At 48.1% G+C, this 13,634-nt stretch overlaps 1 protein-coding gene across 5 annotated transcripts in view; it reads left to right on the forward strand.

The window, feature by feature from the left end:
* The window catches only part of C2CD2L (C2CD2 like), a 260,267-nt gene that overhangs the window by 41,160 nt on the left and 205,473 nt on the right, over positions 1–13,634 (forward strand). The window lies entirely within an intron of this gene.

The raw sequence follows: 13,634 nt of genomic DNA on the forward strand, positions 1-13,634 counted from the left end.
TGTATGTGCCACCAGCCACTTTTCTGGGCTGAGTGGCCAGACCCCTCCCACTGACTTCTGTTCCCCCTGCCGCCACCAAGCGCTAATCAGTGTGCACACCACTTATTAGGTAAATGTTTTTTTTTTTTTTTTTTTTTTTTTTTTTTTTTTTTGGCGCAGGGATTTTTTTGCCCTTGAAGTCAATTTTTTTTCCCTTTTTTTAGTTTGTTAGGGTGGGTTTAGCTAGTTAGGTTAGGGCGGGTTAAGGAGGTAGTTTCTCCCACACACACACACACACACACACACACACACACACACACGCGCACACGCACACGCACACACACACATCCCCATTAAAGTAGGGAAATGGCCCGCAGGGCGTTTTCAGTGGAGGAGGCATATGCCATACTTGCCTCTGACACTGAAAGCACCACAGAGGACGAGGAAGACCCCACCTTCCTTATTGCCTCGTCCTCCTCATCTGGTTATTGTCACGATTCCGGCTGGCAGGTAGTGGATCCTCTGTGTCAGCGAGGGATTGGCGGGGACCGTGCTAGTGGACCGGTTCTAAGAGGCTACTGGTTTTCACCAGAGCCCGCCGCAAAGCGGGATGGTCTTGCTGCGGCAGTAGCAACCAGGTCGTATCCACTAGCAACGGCTCACCTCGCTGACTGCTGAGAAGGCGTGGGACAGAAGGACTAGGCAGAGGCAAGGTCAGACGTAGCAGAAGGTCGGGGGCAGGCGGCAAGGTTCGTAGTCAGGATGGGTAGCAGAAGTTCAGGTACACAGGCTTTGGACACACTAAACGCTTTCACTGGCACAAGGCAACAAGATCCGGCCAGGGAGTGCAAGGGAGGAGACTAGATATATCCAGGGAACAGGTGGGAACCAATTAAGCTAATTGGGCCAGGCACCAATCATTGGTGCACTGGCCCTTTAAGTCTCAGAGAGCTGGCGCGCGCGCGCCCTAGAGAGCGGAGCCGCGCGCGCCAGCACATGACAGCAGGGGACCGGGACGGGTAAGTGACCTGGGATGCGATTCGCGAGCGGGCGCGTCCCGCTGTGCGAATCGCATCCCCAACGGCCAAGACAGTGCAGCGCTCCCGGTCAGCGGGACTGACCGGGGCGCTGCAGGGAGAAAGACGCCGTGAGCGCTCCGGGGAGGAGCGGGGACCCGGAGCGCTAGGCGTAACAGTACCCCCCCCCTTAGGTCTCCCCTTCTCTTTGTCCGGTAACTGCCTCCCCTGGGATGAGGACACCTGGAAAGAATGGAGGGTTTCCTCAACGGCAGGCAGTACAGCAGGAGTGGGAATGGGGAGGGAGGGCAGAGGGCGAGGCCTGGCACGGGGCAGTGTGACACCAGGACGGGGGCCATGGGGTGGCACAGAGGCTTGCCTGACGGGACTGGGAGGGGGGGAGAGGCACTTCCTGTGGCAGGCAGAGTCCCAGTTCCTGATCTCCCCGGTGGTCCAATCAATGGTGGGGGAATGAAGCCGGAGCCAAGGCAGACCGAGGAGAACCTCAGAGGTACAGTTGGGGAGAATGAAGAATTCAATCCTCTCAAGGTGGGGTCCAATAGACATGAGGAGGGGCTCTGTGCGGTAACGCACGGTGCAGTCCAATCTGGCTCCGTTGACCGCGGAAATGTAGAGCGGCTTGACGAGACGGGTCACCGGGATGCTGAATTTATTAACCAAGGACTCCAAAATAAAATTTCCTGAGGCACCGGAGTCCAAGCAGGCCACGGCTGAGAGGGAGGAGCTGGCTGAAGAAGAAATCCGCACGGGTACCGTGAGACGTGGAGGAGCAGACTTGGAACCAAGAGACGCCAAACCCACGTGAGCTGGGTGCGTGCGTGCGTTTCCCAGGCGTGGAGGACGGATAGGGCAATCCACCAAGAAATGCTCGGTACTGGCACAGTAAAGACAGAGATTTTCTTCCCTACGGCGATTCCTCTCTTCCTGGGTCAGGCGAGACTTATCCACTTGCATGGCCTCCTCGGCGGGAGGCCCAGGCGTAGATTGCAACGGATACTGTGGGAGAGGTGCCCAGAGATCTAAGTCTTTTTCCTGGCGGAGCTCTTGGTGTCGCTCAGAAAAACGCATGTCAATGCGGGTAGCTAGATGGATGAGTTCTTGCAGATTGGCAGGAATCTCTCGTGCGGCCAGCACATCCTTGATGCGACTGGATAGGCCTTTTTTAAAGGTCGCGCAGAGAGCCTCGTTATTCCAGGATAGTTCTGAAGCAAGAGTACGGAATTGTACGGCATACTCGCCAACGGAAGAATTACCCTGGTCCAGGTTCAACAGGGCAGTCTCGGCAGAAGAAGCTCGGGCTGGCTCCTCGAAGACACTCCGGAGTTCAGTGAAGAAGGCCTGGACTGTGGCTGTGGCAGGATCATTGCGGTCCCAGAGCGGTGTGGCCCAAGACAAGGCCTTTCCTGAGAGAAGGCTTACTACGAACGCCACCTTAGACCGTTCTGAAGGAAACAAGTCCGACATCATCTCCATATGCAGGGAACACTGAGACAAAAATCCACGGCAGAGTCTGGAGTCCCCATCAAATTTGTCCGGCAGGGACAAGCGGAGGCTAGGAGCGGCCACTCGCTGCGGAGGAGGTGCAGGAGCTGGCGGAGGAGATGGTTGCTGCTGTAGCAGAGGCAGAAGTTGCTGTAACATGGCGGTCAACTGCGACAGCTGCTGTCCTTGTTGGGCAATCTGCTGCGATTGCTGAGCGACCACCGTGGGAAGATCAGCGAGACTTGGCAGCGGCACCTCAGCGGGATCCATGGCCGGATCTACTGTCACGATTCCGGCTGGCAGGTAGTGGATCCTCTGTGTCAGCGAGGGATTGGCGGGGACCGTGCTAGTGGACCGGTTCTAAGAGGCTACTGGTTTTCACCAGAGCCCGCCGCAAAGCGGGATGGTCTTGCTGCGGCAGTAGCAACCAGGTCGTATCCACTAGCAACGGCTCACCTCGCTGACTGCTGAGAAGGCGTGGGACAGAAGGACTAGGCAGAGGCAAGGTCAGACGTAGCAGAAGGTCGGGGGCAGGCGGCAAGGTTCGTAGTCAGGATGGGTAGCAGAAGTTCAGGTACACAGGCTTTGGACACACTAAACGCTTTCACTGGCACAAGGCAACAAGATCCGGCCAGGGAGTGCAAGGGAGGAGACTAGATATATCCAGGGAACAGGTGGGAACCAATTAAGCTAATTGGGCCAGGCACCAATCATTGGTGCACTGGCCCTTTAAGTCTCAGAGAGCTGGCGCGCGCGCGCCCTAGAGAGCGGAGCCGCGCGCGCCAGCACATGACAGCAGGGGACCGGGACGGGTAAGTGACCTGGGATGCGATTCGCGAGCGGGCGCGTCCCGCTGTGCGAATCGCATCCCCAACGGCCAAGACAGTGCAGCGCTCCCGGTCAGCGGGACTGACCGGGGCGCTGCAGGGAGAAAGACGCCGTGAGCGCTCCGGGGAGGAGCGGGGACCCGGAGCGCTAGGCGTAACAGTTATGGTGATGAGCCACCAAGGCGGCGGAGATTCCGCCATGCAGAATCGCAAACCTCCTCTGCTCCTGACCCTGTGCCCCATGCTAGTATGAGTCCCCCTGACGCTCATACTAGTTAAGCCCCCCCCCCCCCCCCCAGCCAAGTTCACCGGAATCAAGACTGACGTCGTCGGGCTCACTGAAATAAACTATTTTAGTTATTATTCAGTGAAGACTTTGTCAAGCTGTTGGTTTAGCAGACGAATCTGTACGCCCCAACAGTTTGTCACTGCAAACCTGGGCTCACTTTTGGCTGGGCCTGGTGGCTGGTTCCCAGTCGATGCAGCCGAAATTAGGACATTTTGGAGCCTCGTGCTACATATGGGCCTAGTCAAAAAGCCCAGTGTTGGGTGATATTGGAGTGGGGACGTCCTTTTTCAGACCCCGCTCTACAATATGGTCATGGCACATCCCCAGTTCAAGACCATTCGGAAATGTTGCGTTATGCTGATAATGCGACATGTCCCCCCCCGAACTGATCCCACATGTGACCACTTGTATAAAATCAGGCCGGTAATCAATCCCTTTTGGGGCCAAATTTTGGGAGGCCTATGTCCCTGGAAGGGAGGTCGCTATTGAGGAGTCTCTCATCAGCTTTAAGGGGAGACTCGTCTTCCGGCAATACATCCCATCCAAGCGGGCGAGGTATGGCGTGAACATGTATAAACTTTGCAAGAGTACCTCAGGGTACACATGTAAGTTTAGGGTGTATGAGGGATGAGATTCCTGTATTGAACCCCCAGAATACCCCCCACTCTTGGTGTTAGCAGGAAATTTGTTTGGGGCCTTTTGCACCCATTGCTAGATAAAGGTTACCACCTTTTATGTGGATAACTTTTATACTAGTATCCCTCTCGTCACATCCCTCACTGCCAGATCCATGATCACTTGGTGGACAGTCTGTAGGAATCAAAGAGGCCTTCCTTCCTATCCCCTCCAAATTCCTATCCCCCGGGGTGAGTCCCGTGCCCTTACCCATGAGCACCCCTGTCCCTTTGCGAGGTACCGTGGGGCCGGTCCTCAAGCCCGATTGTATTCTGGACCACAATCAGTATATGGGGGAGTAGAGCTTTCTGATCAAGTCCTCAAGCCATATAATGCCATGCGGAAAACCCAGATATGGTACAAAAAAGTTGCGGTCTACATGGTACAGGTTGCATTTATAACTCTTTTGTACTGTCCGAGTACACTGGCAACACAGGGACATACCTGCAGGTTCAAGTGGCCCTCATCTGTGGTGACTGCCAAAGAGCGGGTCAGAGCACCACTGGAACTGTGGGCCCCCAGATCGTCCCCTGCCAACACTCTCCAGATGAGGTCCCCCACACTGGAAAGAAAGGACGATCCCAGAAAAAATGCAGTGTGTGTCGCAAGAAGGGGATTTCGGAAGGACACCACCACTCAATGTGACACTTGCCCCGATCATCCGGGCCTCTGCATTAAGGATTGCTTCAGGGACTATCACAGGGACATTTTTTGTCCTTTCACCTAATTTTAATTCCCCAGAATTCGACTCAAATCTACCAGTCCAGAGCACTTTGTCTTCCAAATTTAAACCCAACCCAATGTATGTAACTGTTAGGTCCTTAAGAAACATCGGCCTCAGGAGCTCTGTCGTATTTCCAGGCGACAATTTGGAGTCACAGCAGGTTGGTTGAAAACTACCCTTCATCCATTCCTGGAAAATAAATTTAGGAAACACCCATGAGTTCAAAATGTCCTCTTTAGCCCTATACCCATTCCTCGAGTGGTGTATTTCCTGCAATGGTGTCACGTGTGGGTGTTTCACTTTTGTATTCTCCTCTGAATGTATGTAACTGTCAGCTACTGATATGCCATAGGCCACAAATGCAAACAGACCTGTATGACTTCTGAACCTTGTTGTGTGCCCGCCCAACACGTTACCCCATATGTGGATGTATTTCCATAGTCAGGAGAAAAAGCCCTCCACAATTTGTAACCCTATTTCTCCCCTTACCCCTTATAAAAATTGGGTAACCTCAGCATTTTAGTGTTAAAAAAATATATTTTTCAATATATGGCCCACTTATCAAAATACCTGTGAGGTGTAAGTACTCACTGTACCCCTGGTTACCTTTCCTGAGGGGTGTAGTTTCAAAATTGTGGTCACTTGCCAGGGGTGTTTTTTTTAGATTTTATGTCCGAACCTCAACCATTGCAGTGTAAAGCATCCCTTTAGGCCTGTGTTTGGGCTGTCTCACTCCTAAGCCCTGTTTTGCACCCACGTAGTGCTTTACCACCTCATATGGGGTATTTCCTTATTCTAGAGAAATTGGGCTACAAATTTTGTGGAGCTTTTTTTCTCTTACTACTTGTGAAACTAAAAAACGTTGGTTAATACCAGCAAATCAGTGTTAAGGATCAATTCTTTCACTTTTACGGCCCACTGTTCAAAAAACGTGAGGTGTCCGTACTCACTATAACCCTTGTTACCTTCCTTGAGGGGTGTAGTTTTAAAATGGTGTTGTGTGGGGTTACTACTGTTCTTGCACAATGGGGGCTTTGTAAATGCACATGGCACCCGACTTCAATTCCAACAAACTTCTCACTCCAAAAGCCCAATGGCACAACTCCTATTCTGAGCATTGCAGTGCGCCTGCAGAGCACTTAACATCCACATATGGGGTATTTTCTTTCTCAGGTGAAATTGCACTACACATTTTGGTGGCCTTTTGCCCTATTACCCCATGTGAAAATGAAACATTTGGGGTAACGCTATCAATATAGTACAAAAAAATCAACGACCCACTGTTCAAAAAACCTGTGAGGTGTAAGTACTCACTGTAACCCTTGTTACGTTCCTGGAGGGGTGTAGTTTCCAAAATGGTGTCGCATGGGGGGGGGGGGGGGGGGGTTCTGCTGTTTTGGCACCATGGGAGGTTTGTAACACATTCACATGGCCCCCAACTTCAATTTCAGCAAAATTCTTACTCCAAAAGTCCAATGGCGCTCCTTCTGTTCTGAGACCTGTAGTGCGCCAGCAGAGAACTTAACGTCCACATATGGGGCATTTTCTTAATCGGTAGAAATTGGGCTTCAAATTTAGGGGTTCATTTCTCCTATTACCCCTTGGGAAAAAGAGAAATTTGGGGTAACACCATCATTTTTAGTGTCAAAAATCAAATTTTTCATTTTCACGTCCAACTTCAATGCAAAGTTGTTAAACACTTGTGAGGTGTTGAGGCTCACTTTACCCCCTTGTTACATTCCTTGAGGGGTGTAGTTTCCAAAATAGTGTAGCATTTAAAAAAAAAAAAATTTCCACTGAGGTTTTTTTTTTTTTTCACCAGCAAAAACGCCTGAAAAACAGTCCCAGCTTTTCCGGAATTTTGGTAATTTTTCTTGGGGGAGATTTATCAAAAACTGTACAGAGAAAGAGTAGTGCAGTTTCCCATGGCAACCAATCAGATTGCTTCTTTAAAAAAAATGAAAGGAGCGATCTGATTGGTTGCTATGGCCAACTGCACCACTCTTCCTCTACAATTGGTTTAGCAAAATCTCCCCCTCTGATCATCAAATGTTGTCAGCATGTGAGATATTTGACACAGAGTGGAAATCATGCCAGACCATCATTTTCTGTCCATATGAAAAAACAGACATGAGTTGACCCAAAAAATATTGTACGCCCTAGCAAACTACAATCAGGTCAGCAGTCCACTAATAGTTAATGAATATGTGCATGTTTCGGCACAGATTCAAGGTCAGCTGATTATAGATTAGGAAATCGCATCTGTTGTGCAGACACTAAAATTGTGTTCTTAAGACGACCAACAGATTCGCGTATGTTTATGGTTTGGTGGGAAAATAGTCAAAATAGTAAAAGTACATGTTGAGAATGTCAAAAAAGGATGCTGACTACATTGTGAAATAACAATGTAGTTAATTTGGAATATGTTTTTTATTTTTAATTTTTTTTGTTTGTAAAAAATAAAAAATCTTTTTGAAAAAAAAAAGTTTAAGTGTAAACGGAAATAACGGAAAGCACTGGCCAATTACATCACATTCTAGAGACACTTGCACCAAAAAATGAATTAACACACAATTTCAACACCCATGCTTGCTTGGCTTTAAACAGTGGAGCATCAGAAACTTCCTACGTGTCCTTGCTACCACTCGTAGATTTGTAGACAATTTTGACAAAAATAACGCAATTGCGCCAAAAAAGTCTAAATTTTTTGAGCGCAAATGATAAATAACAGTCCACTGGATTAAGTTGTCTACGGTACACCAAAATGGTCCGGTCACCGCTCCTACAGGCCTGGGACGGCTGCTATGGTCCATAGCAGTAGATGGTGACCCCGGCCCGGAGGAGCGGTAATCCGAACACACTGGGGGCAGTACAGACATACAGCCTCCAGCCATACATTGTATATGGCTGGAGGCTGTATGTGAGAGGGGGGGGGGGACTGCCTACTAATGTAGGGGAGCTGCCTACTAATGTGGGGTAACTCCCGACCTTGCTCTGGCTGAGTCTCTCTGAAGCTTTGGTTTGTATTCTAAAGTGTTGTATTCTTAAGTGTGAACATCTGAGAAGTTTTATACGCAGAAGTTTAAAGCGTACCTCTCATCAAAAAAACTTTTTATATTTTATAGATTAATGTATGCAGAATAACTTTACATTTGCATGTTATTAAAAAATATGCTTCTTTCTATATAATTTTCCACTCTGAAGAAATGACCACTAGGGGTCTCCCTACCAGTCCTGGCAGCAAGCATTTCAGACTCGTGCTGGAGTCCTAAACACTACAAGCTGCCAGTCTGCTTTGTTCACAAAGGAGAACACTCAGAGCTGCCAGGCTGGCAGCTCTGAGTGTTTAGGACTCCAGCATGAGTCAGAAATGCTTGCTGACAGGACTGATCGGGAAAAATACAATAGAAAGAAGCATATTGTTCATTAACATGCTATTGGAAAGTTATTCAACATTCATTAATCTAAATTATATCAAAAGTTTATTAGATGAGAGGTACCCTTTAAAAAGCAGGAGTTGTAAGCAGGACCCACTGTAAGTATTACACTTCCTTGATACAAGTAGTTTTTCTTAATAGTTAATAACAGCTGTTTGTCACCAAGGATATGGACAGCAGGATTGGAGGTTTTCTTCAGTGCACATTGTGCCACATGTATACATCTCTGGAGCAGCAGCTTCAGGGTGAATACCGCTGTTACAAATGTGAGCATGTTGTCCACCTGAAAGCTTGTATTAGAGATCTAGAGGAGCAAAATGCAACATTGAGGGCGATTAACAATCTTGAAAGGAGCATACTGCTTACAGAGCAAGCAGTTAGTGGGTTGTAAATGGTGGTTGGAGAAACTAGCCAGGAGGCCCAAGTAGGGAGCTGGGTTAATGTAGTTAAAGGGACTGGAAAGGGGGCAAGGAAAAGGAAGGCCACTTCTGCTTCTGATCTCCCAAGTAAAATTGCCAAGTTGGGCGATGATGCGAGGGCATCAGTATCAGAAATGGCAACCCTAGTGGATACTGGTCTCCCTAACAGCCGGGGGAACAGCTCAACTAGTAGTGTGGGGGATGGTAACGCAGGTAGGCCAAGACAGTTGGTTGTGGTAGGGGATTCTATAATCAAGAAGACGGATAGAATAATTTGTCGCCAAGACCACCTCAACCGAATGGTTTGCTGTCTCCCTGGTGCCAGGGTTCGGCATGTGGTGGAAAGGGTGGACAAATTACTAGGGGGGGGGGGGGGATGAGGATGACCTAGCTGTCGTGGTCCATGTGGGAACCAACGACAGAATACATGGTAAGTGGATGTCCTTGAAGAATAATTACAAGGAACTAGGTGCCAAGCTGAAGGGAAGGACCTCTAAGGTTGTGTTCTCTGGAATACTTCCTGTGCCATGCGCATCACAGGAAAGACAGCGGGAGCTTAGGGAGTTAAATGCGTGGCTTAAGTCGTGGTGTAAGGGGGGAAGGGTTTGGGTTTTTAGAGCACTGGGCTGACTTCATTGGGGTACAAACTCTATTCTACGGATAATTTGCACCTGAATGGAAGGGGGTCCGCTGTGCTGGGGGAGAGAATCCTGGAAGGGGTGGCAGAGTATTTAAACTAGGTGAGTGGGGGGAGGATAATAAAGCAAAGAAAGCAGACAGTGGGATGGATAGGTTAGAGAGGGGTCAGGACACAATGGTGGGTAGAGAGGAGTCCTGTGGGGGGAGGTTAAGAGCAGTGGATAAGGAGATCCATGGGTTACAAACCAGCTGTAAAAATAAATGTAGCCCGAAAAATTGTAACCCCAATAATTCAAAAAATTCCATTAGCCCCAATAACTACAATAAGCCCTATTAACTCAAAAAATCCCATTAGCCCCAATAACTTTAAATAGTACAATTAGCCCTTATAACTCAAATAATAACATTTAACCCCAATAACTCAGAAAATCCCATTAGTGAGACTATGTGTAAAACTTAATGGAAATGTAAAGAGTATGTTCACAAATGCCAGAAGCCTAGCAAATAAAATGGGGTAGCTTGAGGCCTTGATACTGGAGGAACATATTGATATAGTTGGGGTCACTGAGACATGGCTGGACTCCTCGCATATGGGCTGTTAATCTGCAGGGGTTTACATTGTTTTGCAAGGACTGAACGAACAGAAAAGGTGGTGGAGTCTGTCAGTATGTTAGAAGTGGTATGAAAGTCAGTGTGAACGATGCCATAGTGTGTGATGATTTTGAGGATGTGGAATCATTGTGGGTAGAATTACAAAAGGAGGGAAATACTGAAAAAATAGTATTAGGTGTAATCTACAGACCCCCTAACATCACTGAGGTGATAGAAGGTCAGCTGCATAAACAAATAGACAGGGCTGCCTGGGCAGGTACAGTGGTAATAATGGGAGATTTTAACTATCCAGATATAGATTGGGGTCGGGGGCTGGCTAAAACTACAAGGGGGAGTAAAAATCCTAAATTTATTGCAGGATAATTTTATGGGCCAGTTTGTGGAGGACCCAACAAGAAGTGATGCCTTGTTGGATCTGATCATATCCAACAACGCAGAGCTGGTTGGTAATGTAACTGTGTGGGGAAAACCTTGGTAACAGCGACCACAATATAGTTACTTTTGATTTAAAATGTAGAAAACAAGGACAGACGGGGAAGGCAAAAACATATAACTTTAAAAAGGCAAATTTCCCTGGGCTGAGTTCTGCACTACAGGACATAGCCTGGGAGGAGGTGTTCTCAAATACAGAAGGTAAATGGGAAATTTTTAAGTCAACTCTAAATAACTATACAGCTAAATATATACCAAAGGGGAACAAATATAAACGATTAAAACTAAATCCTACATGGCTGACAAATGATGTTAAAAGAGCAATAAACAACAAAAAAATGGCTTTTAAAAAATACAAATTTGATGGGTCAGATATAATTTTATTTCTTTTATTTTATTCATATAGCGCCTACAGATTCCGCAGCACTTACAATTATGGGGTACAAACAAAGACAAGTATCAGATATAAAATTACACAATAACTATTCAAACGAGGTGTGGGGATATGGTTGGGGATATGGTTGGGGATATGTTGGGGCCAATTAGAGACTGTTATAGGCCTGTCTGAAGAGATGTGTTTTTAGGCCACGTTTGAAACTATGGATGTTTGTTGTTGAGTCTGAGGGATTGAGGGATAGCATTCCAGAGAACCGGTGCAGCACGAGTGAAGTCTTGGAGTCTTGGGAGTGAGAAGTTTGGATTATAGAAAATGCTAGTGTGAGGTCATTAGCAGATCGGAGAGAATATGTAGGATGGTAGACAGAGATGAGAGAGGAGATGTAGGGAGGTGCAGCATTGTGGAGAGCTTCGTGTGCGAGACTGAGGATTTTGTACTGTATTCTGGACTGAATTGGTAACCAGTGTAGTGACTGGCACAGGGAGGAGGCGTCGGTGTAGCGGCTGGAGAGGAAGATGAGTCTGGCTGCGGCATTAAGGATGGACTGGAGAGGAGAGAGTTTGGAGAAAGGAAGGCCTATTAGTAAAGAGTTACAGTAGTGGAGGCGGGAGTGAATCAAAGCAATGAGAGTTTTAGCAGTTTCAGTAGTGAGAAACGGGCGGATTCTTGAAATATTTTTGAGATGCAGGTGACAAGAACGTGAAAGGGACTGAATATGGGTAGTGAAAGACAGATCACAGTCAAGTATAACTCCAAGACAGCGAGCCTGCTGCCCGGGAGTTATGGTAGTACCACATACCAAGATGGAAATGTCAGGGTTAGGTACAGTATCAGTTGATGGAGAAAAGACAAGAAGTTCTGTTTTAGAAAGATTTAATTTCAGATATAAAGAGGACATGATGTCTGAGACGGCAGAGAGACAGTCACTGGTATTCTGTGGGAGTGCAGGGGTGATGTTGGCGGAGGAGGTATAGAATTGGGTGTCATCAGCATAGAGGTGATACTGGAAACCAAATCTGATTGTTTTTCCAATGGGGGATGTGGATAGGGGATATGATGTCAGATCGCCGCGGTGCCGCTGCTGGGGAGCCCCGGGATCCCCGCTGCGGCACTGCGCTATCATTACAGCACAGAGCGAGTTCGCTCTGTGCGTAATGATGGGCGATACAGGGTACGGAGCCGCGTGACGTCATGGCTCCTCCCCTCGTGACATCACGGCCCGTCCCCTTAATGCAAGTCTATGGCAGGGGGTGTGACGACCGCCGCGCCCCCTCCCATAGACTTGTATTGAAAGGGGCGGGCCGTGACGTCACGAGGGGCGGAGCCATGATGTAACGAAGCTCCGGCCCCTGTATTGCGCGTCATTACGTGCAGAGCGAACTCTCTCTGTGCTGTAATAGCGCAGTGCCGCAGCGGGGATCCCCAGCAGCGGCACCGCGGCGATCTGACATCTTATCCCCTATCCTTTGGATAGGGGATAAGATGTCTAGGGGCGGAGTACCCCTTTAAGCATGAATTTATAGTGCAGATAGTCTGAAGAAGTCTTAGTTTTCCTCCACAGACGTTCAGCACACCTAGAGCATCGCCTGAGAAAGCGAGTTGTTAGCGTGTGCCAGGGTTGCTGCCGCCTGTGTCGGTAGGTTCGCGTTTTAGAGGGTGCCATTTGATCCAGGGTAGACTTTAGGTAGTCATGGTAATGTTTGGCTGCTAGATTAGGGCAGGAGAGAGAAGAGATTGGTGATAGTGAAGATTGTAGAATGTCTATAAATTGAGTAGTGTTTATGGCACGCAGGTTTCTGTAAGTGTACAAGGTTGGAGTGTCCGGAAGAGAATAGGAGTTTCTGATAGAGAAAGAGAGAAGGTTGTCGTCAGAGAGCTCAAAAGGAGAATTAGTGAATTTAGAGACAGAGCAAAGTCTAGAGAAGATCAAGTCCAGTGTATTCCCATCCTTGTGTGTGGGAGAGTCAGTAAGCTGTGAAAGGGCAAAGGAGGAGGTTAGAGACAGAAGCCGAGAGGCAGAAGAGGAGATTGGGGTATCAATGGGGATATTAAAATCACCCATGATGAGTGTAGGTGTTTCTGAGGAAAGAAAGTGAGGGAGCCAGGTGGCAAAATGATCCAGGAACATTTGGGGAGAACCAGGAGGACGATAGATGACTGCCACTCTGAGAGACAATGGGCGGAAGAGCCTGAGGGTGTGGACCTCAAAAGAGGGAAATGTGAGTGAGGATAATGGGGGGATGGGGGGGGACTGGAAAAGTGCATTGTGGGGCTAGAAGCACCCCAACTCCTCCACCATGCCTGGTTTCAGATCTAGGGGTATGGGAAAAATTAAGGTCACCATAAGATAAAGCAGCGAGAGAAGCAGTGTCAGAAGGTTTTATCCATGTTTCTGTGAGAGTCAGCAGATTAAGTGAATTTGTGAGAAATAAGTCATGAATCTGGGTGAGCTTATTGCACACAGATCGAGAGTTTAGAAGAGCGCAGTTAAAGTTTGTAGTGGTTCCGCAAGAGGCAGGTAGTGTAGAGCAAATATTAGTGAAAGGTGGGCCAGGGTTAGGAGCAATGTCCGCAGCAGCTAAAAGCAGAAAAAAGAAAAGGGAGAGCAGATGGCTGGGTGAAGTGATGAAGCGACTTCTGTGCTGTACCATGGAATGAGGTGACTTTGGGTGGTTTATGATGGTG

This window comes from Hyla sarda, chromosome 10 (genome assembly GCF_029499605.1).
Source record: "Hyla sarda isolate aHylSar1 chromosome 10, aHylSar1.hap1, whole genome shotgun sequence".
NCBI classification, from domain to species: domain Eukaryota; kingdom Metazoa; phylum Chordata; class Amphibia; order Anura; family Hylidae; genus Hyla; species Hyla sarda.